General features: G+C 40.5%; 1 long non-coding RNA gene, 1 other non-coding gene and 1 pseudogene across 3 annotated transcripts in view; 1 reads left to right on the top strand and 2 right to left on the bottom strand.

Annotated features, from left to right (window-relative positions):
- Positions 1-5129, top strand: part of LOC120881997 — a 30349-nt gene extending 25220 nt beyond the window's left edge. Inside the window, exons 2-3 of one of the 2 annotated variants that reach the window (XR_005725406.1) lie at positions 3718-3833; positions 4069-5129. This is a non-coding gene — a long non-coding RNA (uncharacterized LOC120881997). Of the gene's footprint in view, positions 1-3079; positions 3834-4068 lie in introns of those variants that run through there. The other variant, XR_005725405.1, reaches the window with a different exon arrangement.
- On the bottom strand, positions 4468-4570 carry LOC120882679. Its single transcript, XR_005725542.1, has one exon. It is a non-coding gene; the product is annotated as a U6 spliceosomal RNA (small nuclear RNA).
- Positions 5130-9411: 4282 nt separating the features above from the next.
- On the bottom strand, positions 9412-9952 carry LOC120881995 (annotated as a pseudogene).
- Between the last annotated feature and the right edge of the window lie 3316 nt (positions 9953-13268).

Below are 13268 nucleotides of genomic sequence, written 5' to 3'. Positions count from 1 at the left end.
TGATTACTGTTTTTGACATCATATTTTACATCTTTTCATCTTGTGTAGCCTTTAACAACTTATTGATTTTTAGTGCTTTTATTTTAAAACTTTCCTACTAGCTTTGTACGTGGATGATTTACTACCTTTACTGTATATTTGCCTTTATCAGTAAGCTTTTTCCTTTAGTAATTTTCATGTTTATAGCTGTGGCCTTTTCTTTTTCACTTCCCTTTAACATTTCTTATAAAGCTGGCTTGGTGGTGCTGAACTCATTTTTTTGCCTGTCTGTAATACTTTTACAGATTTGATTTGATTCCTCCATCAGATCTGAATGAAAGCCTTGCTGAATAGAGCATTCTTGATTGTAGGTTTTTCCTTTACTTCACTTTATTTGTTTTTTTCCTTTACTTCACTTTATATGTATTGTGCCACTTCCTTCTCACCTGAAAAGTCTCTGCTGAAGTTAGGTGATAGCTTTATGGGAATTCCTTTGTATGGTATGTGTTGCTTTTCCCTTGCTGCTTTTTATATTCTCTTTATCTTTAATATTTGCCCTTTTAATTACAGTGTATCTTGGTGTGGTCCTCCTTGAATTGATCCTGTTTAGGACTTTGTGCTTCCTGGACCTGGATAGCTGGATATCCAGGATAGGGAAGTTTTGAGTTATTATGTCTTCAAAAAGTTCTCTGTCCGTTTCTCTCTCTTCTCCCCCTGGAACCCCTATAATGTGAATGTTAGTATACTTGATGTTGTTTCAGAGGTCTCTTAAACTGTCCTCTTTTCTTTATATTCTTTTTTCTGTTTTACTTTGGTGATTTCCACTACTCTGTATGCCAGCTTGCTGATCCATTCCTCTGTATCATTTAGTGTACTTTTAATTCCTTTTAGTGTAGTTTTCATTTCACTTATTGTATTCTTCATCTGTTTGGTTGTTCTTTATATATTCTAAGTCTTTGTTAAAAACTTCTAACTTCTCAGTCTATTCATCTCTTCTTATCCTGAGTTCTTTGATCATGTTTACAATCATTACTTTGACCTCTTTATTGGGTAGATTGTCTGTCTTCACTTCACCTAGTTCTTCTTCTGGAGTTTTATCTTGTTCCTTCATTTGGAACATGTTCCTCTGTCACCTCATTCTGCCTAATTTGCTGTTTTTATTTCTATGTATCTGGTAGATTGGTATGTTTCTCAACCTTGGAGAAGTAGCCTTTTGTAGGAGACATCTTATGTGTCCCAGCAGCACACTTCTCTGTTGTCACCAGAGCTATATGCTCTAGAAATGGTTCCTTCTGTTATGGTGGGTTGACTACTATGGGTGGTCTCATAGGTGTGGCTCACCCCTGGTTTGGTTGGTTTTCAGACCCTGCATTGTATAGAGGCTACTAGCTGCTGGTCAGCAGGGTCAGGTCATAAGATCCTGGCTAAAGGACCCAGGTTTGGCGGGGGGTGGTCCTGGGTGCTTGCTCACTGGTTGGCAGAATCAGTTTCTAGGATGGATTTCCTGGATCTAGTGTCAGCCTTCTGAATGGGGCTGGTGAATGAGGCTGGTTCCTGATGTGCCTGGCTGCAGGTTCCCGGGTATTCCATTGCTGGTACTGGCCCACTGGTACATAGGGCTAGGTGGCTGGCTGAGGAGTCCAAGGCATCTCAGTGATGGTATTGGCCTGCTGATAGGTGTGGCTAGGGCCCAGGTGGTCCCAAGGCTAATTAATGCCAGCTCATTGGTGTGCAGAGCCAGGTCTTGGTATCTCTGGCTTCAGGGCCCTATGCATCCCAAAGGTGGTTTCAGCCCACTGGTGTATGGGGCTGGATCCCAGGGCTGCTGGCTAAGGAGCCTAGGGTGTCCCTGGGCTGCTCTCTGCCTGCTGATGTTTTGACTGGGTCCTGAGAAGGCAGGCTGTGGGGCTGTGGTGATCCTGGGGCCAGTGTCTATCCATTGGTTGGCAGGGTTGGAGTCCAAGAGGTCTCACCAGTGGTGCCCACTCACCAGTGGGTGAAGCTGGGTCCTGGCACTAGTACCAATTCACTTGTGGGTAGAACCAGGTCCTGGGGTCTCTGGCTGCAGGGCCAAGGGGTCCCAGAGCTGATGTCTGGCCACTGGTGGTTGAGACCAGTTCTTGACATGGCTGCAGGGTCTGGGGTATCCTCAAGCTTGTGTCAGCCCACTGGTGATTGAGGATGGATCCTGGTGGCTGAGGGGCTCAAGAGGTCTCAGAGCTGATGTTGGCCTGCTGGTGGGTGAGGGCATAGCCCAGTAGGTTCCAGGGCTAGTGCCAGCCTGCTAGTGGGTGGGCTGGGTCCTGCCATGGTAGGTTGTGGTGCTACAGTGGTCCTTGGGCAGGTGTCTGCCCACTGGTGGGTGAGGCTGGTTCCAAGGCTAGAGCTTGCTTACAGGTGGGTGAGTCCAGGTCACAGGGTGTCCTGAGGCTGGTGCCTGCCCACTGGTGGACAGAGCTGAGTCCTGGGGGTCTCTGGCTGCAGGGCTTTGGGAGTCCTGGGTCTAGTGCCTGTGCTCTGGTGTATAGGACTGGGTCCTGGGCCCTCTGCAGACAGGGCCATGTCCAGAGACAGCTGTGGGTTCAGAGGGTTTTAAGACTGCCTGCCTGCTGGTGTGTGTGGCTGTTCCTGCCTGGCTAGTTGCTTGGCCTGAAGCATCCCAATATGGGTGCCTACAGGCTGGTGGGCAGGAGTGGGGCAGCATCCCAAGGCTAATAAACTAGAAGCAGGATTCCAAAATGGTGCTTGCCAGCCCCAGTGTCTATGTCTCCAGGATGACACATGTGTCTATGTCCAGTTGCCTCTTGCCTCTCTGGAAGGCTCTCCAAGATCAACAGGTGGGTCTGACCTAAGCTTCTTTCAAATTACCGCTTCAGCCCTGGGTCCTGGGGCATATGAGATTTTGTATACCCTTTAAGACTGGAGTCTCTATTTCTCATAACCCCCTGGCTCCCCTGAAAGTAAGCCCCACTAGCCTTCAAAGCCAAACATTCTGGGGATCATCTTCCTGATATTGGACATTTGGACTGGGGAGCCCGATGTGGGGCTCAGACCCCTCGCTTCTTGGGGAGAGCCTCTGCAACTGTAATTTTTGTCCCATCTATAGGTTGCCCACTCTGGAGTGTGAGTCTCGACTATACCGTGACTCTGGCCCTCCTACTCGTCTCATTGTGGTTCCTTCTTTACGACTTTAGTTGTAGGAGATCTTTTCTGCTAGATTCTGTTCTTTTCTCATCAACAGTTGCTTTCATCAAATAGTTGCGATTTTGGTGGTGCCAGTGAGAGGAGGTGAGCTTAGAGTCTTCCTGCTCGGCCATTTTGTCCAATAAAGAAACTAGTAAGAAATATTTTTATCTTTGACAATCTGACAGGTTAGAAACCTATAACTAATATTTTTTTTTACTAAAAATACATGTACATGGCAAAAAACAACACAAGCAATATGAAAGGATATACAATTGAAATTATAACCCCTGTTCCCTCAGTTCCCTTTCCAGAGATGCCCCCTGTCAGTTTCTTGTTTATTCCTCCAGATATCTTGTATGTAAACCATGTATATACAAGTATAATAAATGGGTGTATATGTGTGTGTGCACATGGATTTGAATATCTGTCTGTCTGATTTACTGATGAAAACATCTGAACATACTTATTTGTTCATGTGGGTTAGCATATTTTAGGAAAAATTCCTAGAGGTATGATTGTTGTATCAATGTATTATAGTGATATCATTCCCAGCCCAGTATCCATGCCATGTCTTCACCATTGTTCAGCAGTCATAAAGTTTGAAGAGAGTGGAACTGATCTCACTCCCAGCTTCAAGAGTGGGTGCACCACCGTGTAACATGATCAAAGTAAGTCTATCCCCCATGCCTTGGTTATTGGTTCAGGCAAGCCAGGCCTTTGCCAATCAATGCATACTGTCCTGTCAAAGGGAAAGTTCAGGAATGGTCTAGTGATACCAAGTCAATGAAATGTTAGAAGACATTTGTTAATGTATTGGGAGGAAGAAGGTTGATTTTCTTTTTTTTTTTTTCTTTGCTGTTGTGAGAGAGAATAAAAGCCAGCTTTGTCTCTTCTTTTGCACAGTATGTTGTAGCTGATGTGAAGAGTTCAAGTGCTGCAGCTCCTTTGCTACCAAGAACAGAGTCAAACAGTGGAGCTCACACTTGGGATGACTGAACTGACAGATGGTAGGAAATTAGGTCCTTGGTGATATTGTTGATCCACAGAAGCAAACCGATTTCCAAGCCCACTCATCCCCTGGAATTTGCATTACTGGAACCAATAGAGCATCTTTATTGTTTAAGACTATTGGAGTTGAGTTTTCTGTTACTTACAAATAAAAAAGCATATAAACTTTATTTTTTTTCCTTTTTTAGAAAGGTTTTTATTGGTGTATAGTTGATTTTTTTTTAGTTGATTTACAATGCTGTGTTAGTTTCAGGTGTACAGCAAAGTGATTCAGTTATACATATACATGTATTCAAAAATGTGGAACGCTTCATGAATTTGTGTATCATCCTTGCTCAGGGGCTGTGCTAACCTCTAGATCATTCTAACTGTAGTAATGTGCTGTAGTAATGTAGTAAAGTGTGCCAAAGTGAGCACATTTCAAAATTTTTTTGATAAGTTGCCTTCCAAAAGATATACAGATTTACAATCCAACAACAAAATATGAGTGTTTCTCCACAGCCTTGCCAAAATAATATATTATCAAACTATCTGCTACTGACATTTTTATAGGAAAAGAGTGGTATCTTAACAGTCTTTTTTATCATGAGTAAGGTTAAACTTTTTGTTTGTTTATGTTTTGGCCACGCTGCTCAGCATGTGGGATCTTAGTTCCCTGACCAGGGACTGAACCTGTGTCCCCTGCATGGAAGCATGGAGTCCTAACCACTGGGCCACCAGAATTCCCTAAGCTTTCTAATGTACTTAAAATTCACATATATTTCCTTTTTTTCTGCATGAGTGTGTGTATACTACTCATGTCCTTTGCCTAGTTTTCTATTTCTCTTTTCTTATTGCTTTGTAAAAGCCTTTTGTATCCTAAGTAAATCAGGTTCTTGTTATGTGGGTTGAAATGTACTTTCTGAATTTCTTCTTTGGCTTTTGATTTTCTTTTTCCATTAAAATGGTTTTTTGGCTGCACTGGGTCTTCATTGCTGCTTATGGGCTTTCTCTGTTGCAATGCACAGGCTTCTCATTGCAGTAGCTTCTTTTGTTATGGAGCACAGGCTCTAGGGGATGCACGCATCAATAGTTGCAGCTCATGGGCTCTAGAGTGAGGGCTCAGTAGTTGTGACACATGGGTTTAGTTGCCCTGCAGCATGTGGAATTCTCCTGGACCAGGGATTGAACCCCATCCCCTGCATTGACAGGTGGATTTCCAACCACTGGACCACCAAGGATCTTTTTGCATTTAAAAAAAAATTTGTTTATTTATTTATTTTTGGCTGTGCTGGGTCTTCATTGCTGTGCAGGCCTTTCTCTAGTTGCTGTGAGCAGGGGCTACTCTCTAGTTATGGTATTCTCTTGTTGTGGATCACAGACTCTAGGGTATGCAGACTTCCGTAGTTGTGGCTCCTGGACTTGAGAACACAGGCTCAGTAGTTGTGGTGCACGAATTCAGTTGTTTGCTCCATGGCATGTGGGGTCTTCCTGGACCAGGGATCAACCCCATGTCTCCTGTGTTGACAGGTGGGTTCTTTACTACTGAGCCACCAGGGAAGCCCTGCTTTTTGCATTTTTATGGCAAATATATATAACATAAAATTTAGCATTTTAAACCGCACAATTCATTGGCATTAAGTACATTCACAATATTGTATAACCTTTACCACTACTTATTTCCAGAACTTTCTCATCCTAAAGAGAAACTCTGTTCCTATTATATGATAATTCTCCATTGTCCCTTCCAACAGACTTGGTAAACTCTATTCTAATTTCTGTCTCTATGAATTTGCCTATTGTAGGTAACTTATATGAGTGTAATTGTCCAATATTTGAATTTTTCTGTCTTATTTCATTTAGCATATTTTCAAGATTCATATTTATTGTAACATATATCAGAATGTTATTCCTTTTTATGGCTGAATAATATTCCATTCCATGTATATACCAAATTTTATTTATTCATTCATCTGTTGAGGAACACTTGAGTCATTTCTCAGTTCAGTTCAGTTGCTCAGTCATGTCCGATGTTTTGTGACCCCATGGACTGCAGCACACCGGGCTTCCCTGTGATCACCATCTCCCAGAGCTTGCTCAAACTCACGTCCATTGAGTCGGTGATGCCATCCAACCATCTCATCCTCTCTCATCCCCTTCTCCTCCCACCTTCAATCTTTCCCAGCATCAGGGTCTTTTCAAACAAGTCAGTTCTTCGAATCAGGTGCCAAAGTATTGGAGCTTCAGCTTCAACATCAGTCTTTCCAATGAATATTCAGGACTGATTTCCTTTAGGATTGACTGGTTTGACCTTGCAGTCCAAGGGACTCTCAAGAGTCTTCTCCAACACCACAGTTCAAAAGCATCAATTCTTCAGCATTCAGCTTTGTTTACAGTCCAACTCTCACATCCATTCATGACTACTAGAAAAAGCATAGCTTTGACAAAACAGACCTTTGTTGGCAAAGTAATGTCTCTGCTTTTTAATACACTGTCTAGGTTGGTCATAGCTTTTCTTCCAAAGAGCAAGTGTCTTTTAATTTCATGACTGCAGTCACCATCTGCTGTGATTTTGGAGCCCCCCGAAATAAAGTCTGACACTGTTTCCATTGTTTCCCCATCTATTTGCCATGAAATGACGTGACCAGGTGCCATGATCTTAGTTTTTCAAATGTTGAGTTTTAAGCCAACATTTTCACTCTCCTGTTTCACTTTCATCCAGAGGCTCTTTAGTTCTTCTTATTTTCTGCCATAAGGGTGGTATCATCTGCCTATCTGAGGTTATTGATGTTTCTCCCATCAATCTTGATTCCAGCTTCTGCTTCATCCAGCCTGGCATTTCACATGATGGACTCTGTATATAAGGTAAATAAGCCGAGTGGCAATATACAGCCTTGATGTGCTCCTTTCCATATTTGGAACCAATCTGTTGTTCCATGTCCAACTCTAACTGTTGCTTCTTGACCTGAATATGCTGCACTTAATATGCTAGCAAATTTGGAAAACTCAGCAGTGGCCACAGGACTGGAAAAGGTCAGTTTTCATTCCAACCCCAAAGAAGGGTAATGCCAAAGAATGCTCAAACTACCGCACAATTGCACTCATCTCACATGCTAGTAAAGTAATGCTCAAAATTCTCCAAGCCAGGCTTCAGCAATACATGAACCATGAACTTCCAGATGTTCAAGCTGGTTTTAGAAAAGGCAGAGGAACCAGAGATCAAATTACCAACATCCGTTGGATTATCAAAAAAGCAAGAGAGTTCCGGAAAAACATCTACTTTTGCTTTATTGACTATGCCAAAGCCTTTGACTGTGGATCACAATAAACTGGAAAATTCTTAAAGAGATGGGAATCCCAGACCACCTGACCTGCCTCTTGAGAAACCTATATGCAGGTCAGGAAGCAACAGCTAGAACTGGACATGGAACAACAGACTGTTTCCAAATAGGGAAAGGAGTATGTCAAGGCTGTATATTGTCACCCTGCTTATTTAACTTATATGCAGAGTACATCATGAGAAACGCTGGGCAAATGAAACATAAGCTGGAATCAAGATTGCCAGGAGAAATATCAATAACCTCAGATATGCCGATGACACCACCCTTATGGCAGAAAGTAAAGAATTAAAGAGCCTCTTTATGAAAGTGAAAGAGGAGAGTGAAAAAGTTGGCTTAAAACTCAACATTCAGATAACTAAGATCGTGGCATCTGGTCCCATCAATTCATGGCAAATAGATGGGGAAACAGTGGCAGACTTTATTTTTTATTTTTTTGGCTCCACAATCACTGCAGATGGTGACTGCAATCATGAAATTAAAAGACACTTACTCCTTAAAAGAAAAGTTATGACCAACCTAGACAGCATATTAAAAAGCAGAGACATTACTTTGCCAACAAAGGTCTGTCTAGTCAAGGCTATGGTTTTTCCAGTGGTCATGTATGGATGTGAGAATTAGACTATAAAGAAAGCTGAAAGCTGAAGAATTAATGCTTTTGAACTATGGTGTTGGAGAAGACTCTTGAGAGTCACTTGGACTGCAAGGAGATCCAACCAGTCCATCCTAAGGGAGATCAGTCCTGAATGTTCATTGGAAGGACTGATGTTGAAGCTGAAACTCCAATACTTTGGCCACCCGATGTGAAGAACTGACTCATTTGAAAAGACCCTGATGCTGGGAAAGATTGAAGGTGGGAGGAGAAGGGGATGACAGAAGATGAGATGGTTGGGTAGACATGAGTTTGGGTAAACTCCAGGAGTTGCTGATGGACAAGGATGCCTGGCGTGCTGCAGTCCATGGGGTTGCAAAGTGTCGGACATGACTGAGTGACTGAACTGAACTGAATACTTAGGAGTGAAGTTTTCGCATCATGTGGTAATTCTATGTTTAAATTTCTGAGACCCTACCAAACTATTTTCCACAGCAGCTACAAACATTTTACATTTCTATCAGCAATGTGCAAAAGTTCCAATTTCCTTTTTTTTAAAAAAACTTTATGCAATTTATTTAAATGTAAAAAAGTTCATGCATTTCTCCCAACCCCTGCCCCCAACTTCTTAAAACCCCTCTTTGCCTCTTGTCATCATCAGTCTGATCTCTGTATCTCTAAGCTTGGGGATTTTTATTGTTATTATTTTCAGATTACACACATAAGTAAGATCATACTCTATATATCTTTCTCTGTCCTTCTTGTTTCACTTCCCTCTAGGTCCATCCATGTTGTTGCAGATTTCAAGATTTCATTCTTTTATGGCTGAAATATATACATAATTTATTTATTTATCACTTCATCTATCAGTGGATAGTTACATTGTTTCCATATCTTGGCTATTGTAAATAATGCTGCAGTGAACATAGGGGTGCATATATCTTTTCAAATTAGTGTTTTTGTTTTCTTTGAATAAATACCCAGAAGTAGATAAGACTTCCCTGACTGTTCAGTGGTTGAGACTGTGCTTCCAGTGCAGGGGCCTCTGATTTGATCACTGGTTAGGGAACTAAGATCCCATGTGCTGAGCAGTGCAGCAGGAAAATAAAATAAAATAAATAAAAATTAAAATACCCAGAAGTGGAACTGCTGGATCGTATAGTAGTCCTATTTTTAATTTTTTGAGTAACCTCTATACTATTTTTCTGTAGTGGTTGTATCAATTTACATTCCTACCGACAGTGCAAGGGTTCTCTTTTTTCCACATCTTTGCCAACACTTGTTATTACTTGTTTTTTGTTTGATTGTAATAGTCTTTTTTTTTTTTAAAGTAAAGAATCTCAAATTTTTATTGTCGTCATAATAAAATATGAAGCTCAAAACTGGATCACTTGGCCCTTTTTCTTCTTATCTCCTCCTAGCTAAAAATGCTTGTATCTCTTAATAGCCAACATTCTCTTAGATCTGCAGTTGGGCTCAATGCATTCAAGCCTGAGTACAATCTACTTTGTAGTTTTAGACTTTTTCTGGAAAATCGGCTTAGTCTACCCACCATAGTCACTCTGCTTTCTGTCAAAACGCTGCTTTTCCTGGCCATACAGAGAATCTTTGCCCTTCTTGTACTGTGTCACTTTGTGAGGTTGGTACTTGCTATACTTCTAACAGAAAGTCCGATGGGCTTTGGGAATGTTCACCATGTTTGCAAGAGTGTTATCAGAGAAAAGACACCTGGCCAGAAAAGAAGTATATCCATAATAGTCATTTTAACAAGTGTGAGGTGCTATCTATGCCACTGTGGTTTTGAATTGCATTTCCATGATGATTAATGATGTTGAACATTTTTTCATGTACCTGTTGGCCACTATTTGTCTTCTTTGGAAAAATGTCTTGTTCAGATCTTTTGCCCATTTTTAATCAGACTTCTTTTGCTGTTGACTTGTGTGGGTTCTTTGTATTAAATATTTTTTAGATAAATGACTTGTAATTATTTTCTTTCTTTTTAATTGAAGTTAATTGGTTTACAATGTGGTGTTAGTTTCAGCTATACAACAATGCGAATCAGCTATATGTATACATATATCCCCTCCCTCTTGAGCCTCTCTCCTGTAATTATTTTCCTCATTCAGTAGGATGCCTTTTTATTTTGTTGATGATTTCCTTTGCTGTGCACAAGATTTTTAGCTTGATGTAGTATCACTTGTGGCTTTTGCCTTTGCTATCAGACTAAAAAAAGTCATCATCATCAAAACCGATGTTAAGGAGATCTACCTATATTTCCTACCTATATTTTCTTCTAGATGTTTTATAGTTTTAGGTCTTACATTTAACATTTTGAGTTAAATTTTGTGTATGATATAATATAGTGGTCCAGTTTTATTCTTTTCAGTGTGAATGTCCAAATTCCCAACACCATTTATTGAAGAGACTGGTCCTTTCTCCATAGTACATTCTTTGTTCCTTTGTCATTGACTAGAGTGCTAGTCAATTTCTTAGTCAAGTTAAGTTCTAGTCTAGTTTCTTAGTCTAGTTAATTTCTTCACATCCTCACCAACACTTGTTATTTTTCATTTTTAGTCATAGCCACCTTAACAGTATGAAGTTGTATCACATTGTGATTTTGATTTGTATTTCCTTAATGACTAATTATATGTTGTACATCTTTTTGTATGTTTATTGGCCATTTATTATACCTTCTTTGAAAAAAAATCCCTTTGCCCATCTTTGAATTTGGTTGTTTTATTATTTTTCAAGACCATTTTGACTATTCAGGGTCCCTTCAGATTCCAAATGAATTTTAGGATGGATTTTTCTATTTCTGCAAAATATTACATTGAAATTTTGATCAGGATTGCACTGAATCTTTAGATCACTTTTTCCCCTACAATGTGTGTGTGAAGTGAAAGTCATTCAGTCATGTCTGACTCTTTGTGACCCCGTGGACTATACAGTCCATGGAATTCTCTAGGCCAGAATACTGGAGTAGGTAGCTTTTCCCTTTTCCAGGGGATCTTTCCAATCCAGGGATTGAACCCAGGTCTCCCACATTGCAGGCGGATTCTTTACCAGCTGAGCCACCAGGGAAGCCCCTAGTGTGTGTATAAAATTTGAGATGATCATGTGATTTTAATCCTTTATTATGTTAATATTGTGTATCACATTGATTGATTTGCATATACTGAACCATCGCTGCACCCCAGCACTAAATCTTGCTTGGTTGTTGTATATGATCTCTTTAATGTGCTGTCGAAATTAGTATGCTAGTATTTTGTTGGGGATTTTTACATCCATGTACATCAGGGATGTTGGCCTGTAGTTTTCTTTTCTTGTGGTATCTTTGTCTGGCTTTGGTTTCAGGGTAATAGGCCACAGAGTGCATTATGAAGTATTTCCTCTTCAATTTTTGGGGAAAAGTCTGAGAATTGGTATTGCTTCTTTTTTAAATGTTTGGTTGAATTCACCAATGAAACCATCATAATCCTGCATGTTTCTTTGTTGGGAAGTCTTCAATTACTGGTTAAATATCCTTACTAGATATAGATCTTCTCAGATTTTCTATTTCTTGATGGGCCATTTTTGGTAATTTATGAAGGGGACATACTCATTTCTTCTACCTATAGATTACTGTATTTCAAATGTGTGAGTGTTTTTTTCTATACCAATTTCAAATGTGTGAGTGTTTTTTCTACACCAAGAAATTCTGCAATTCTCAGGGGACACCAACTAGGTGTTCTATGATTTAACTCAATTCTGACTATCTACCAAGGGATAGCATCAGATCCTACAAGTTAAGTGTTCAGTCTCACAAGTGTGCCCCCACTTCAGATGCCAATTGCAAGTCCAGGTTGTCGTTTGTGTTTTTGACTGAGCAGCTACATATCAGAGGTTCCCAACACCCCCTTTTTGTGTTTGGTAACTTGCTAGAATGGCCCACAGAACTGAGTAAAACAGTTTACTTACTAGATTATTGGTTTGTTATAAAAGGATAAAACTCAGAAACAGCCAGATGTGAGAGATACATAAAGTTAGATGTAAGAGATACATAAAGTTATGGGGGAAGGAGTGTAGAGCTTCCATGACTTCTGGGTGTGATACCCACTTAGTACCTCCACATGTTCACCAACCTAGAAGCTCTCCAAACTCCTTTGGTTAGGAAGGCAAAATGATAGGATACTGAAAGAGGAACTCCCCAGGTCAGTTGGTGCCCAATATGCTACTGGAGATCAATAGAAAAATAACTCCAGAAAGAATGAAGGGATGGAGCCAAAGCAAAAACAATACCCAGTTGTGGATGTGACTGGTAATAGAAGCAAGGTCCAATGCTGTAAAGAGCAATATTGCATAGGAACCTGCAATGTTAGGTCCATGAATCAAGGCAAATTGGAAGTGGTCAAACAGGAGATGGCAACAGTGAACGTCGACATTCTAGGAATCAGCAAACTAAAATGGACTGGAATGGGTGAATTTAACTCAGATGACCATTATATCTACTACTGTGGGCAGGAATCCCTTAGAAGAAATGGAGTAGCCATCAGGGTCAACAAAAGAGTCTGAAATGCAGTACTTGGATGCAATCTCAAAAATGACAGAATGATCTCTGTTCGTTTCCAAGGCAAACCATTCAATATCACAGTAATCCAAGTCTATGCCCCAACCAGTAATGCTGAAGAAGCTGAAATTGAATGGTTCTATGAAGACCTACAAGACCTTTTAGAACTAACACCCGAAAAAGATGTCCTTTTCATTATAGGGGACTGGAATGCAAAAGTAGGAAGTCAAGAAACACCTGGAGTAACAGGCAAATTTGGCCTTGGAATACGAAATGAAACAGGGCAAAGGCTAATAGAATTTTGCCAAGAGAATGCACTGGTCATAGCAAACACCCTCTTCCAACAACACAAGAGAAGACTCTACACATGGACATCACCAGATGGTCAACACCGAAATCAGATTGATCATATTTTTTGCAGCCAAAGATAGAGAAGCTCCATACAGTCACCAAAAACAAGACCGGAGCTGTCTGTTGCTCAGATCATGAGCTCCTTATTGCCAAATTCAGACTTAAATTTAAGAAAGTAAGGAAAACCACTAGACCATTCAGGTATGACCTAAATCAAATCCCTTACAATTATACAGTGGAAGTGAGAAATAGATTTAAGGGCCTAGATCTGATAGATAGAGTGCCTGAT

This window comes from Oryx dammah, unplaced genomic scaffold (genome assembly GCF_014754425.2).
Source record: "Oryx dammah isolate SB20612 unplaced genomic scaffold, SCBI_Odam_1.1 HiC_scaffold_23, whole genome shotgun sequence".
Taxonomy (NCBI): Eukaryota; Metazoa; Chordata; class Mammalia; order Artiodactyla; family Bovidae; genus Oryx; species Oryx dammah.
Note: the sequence above shows the minus strand (reverse complement) of the source record. Positions and strands in the feature narration are given on the sequence as shown.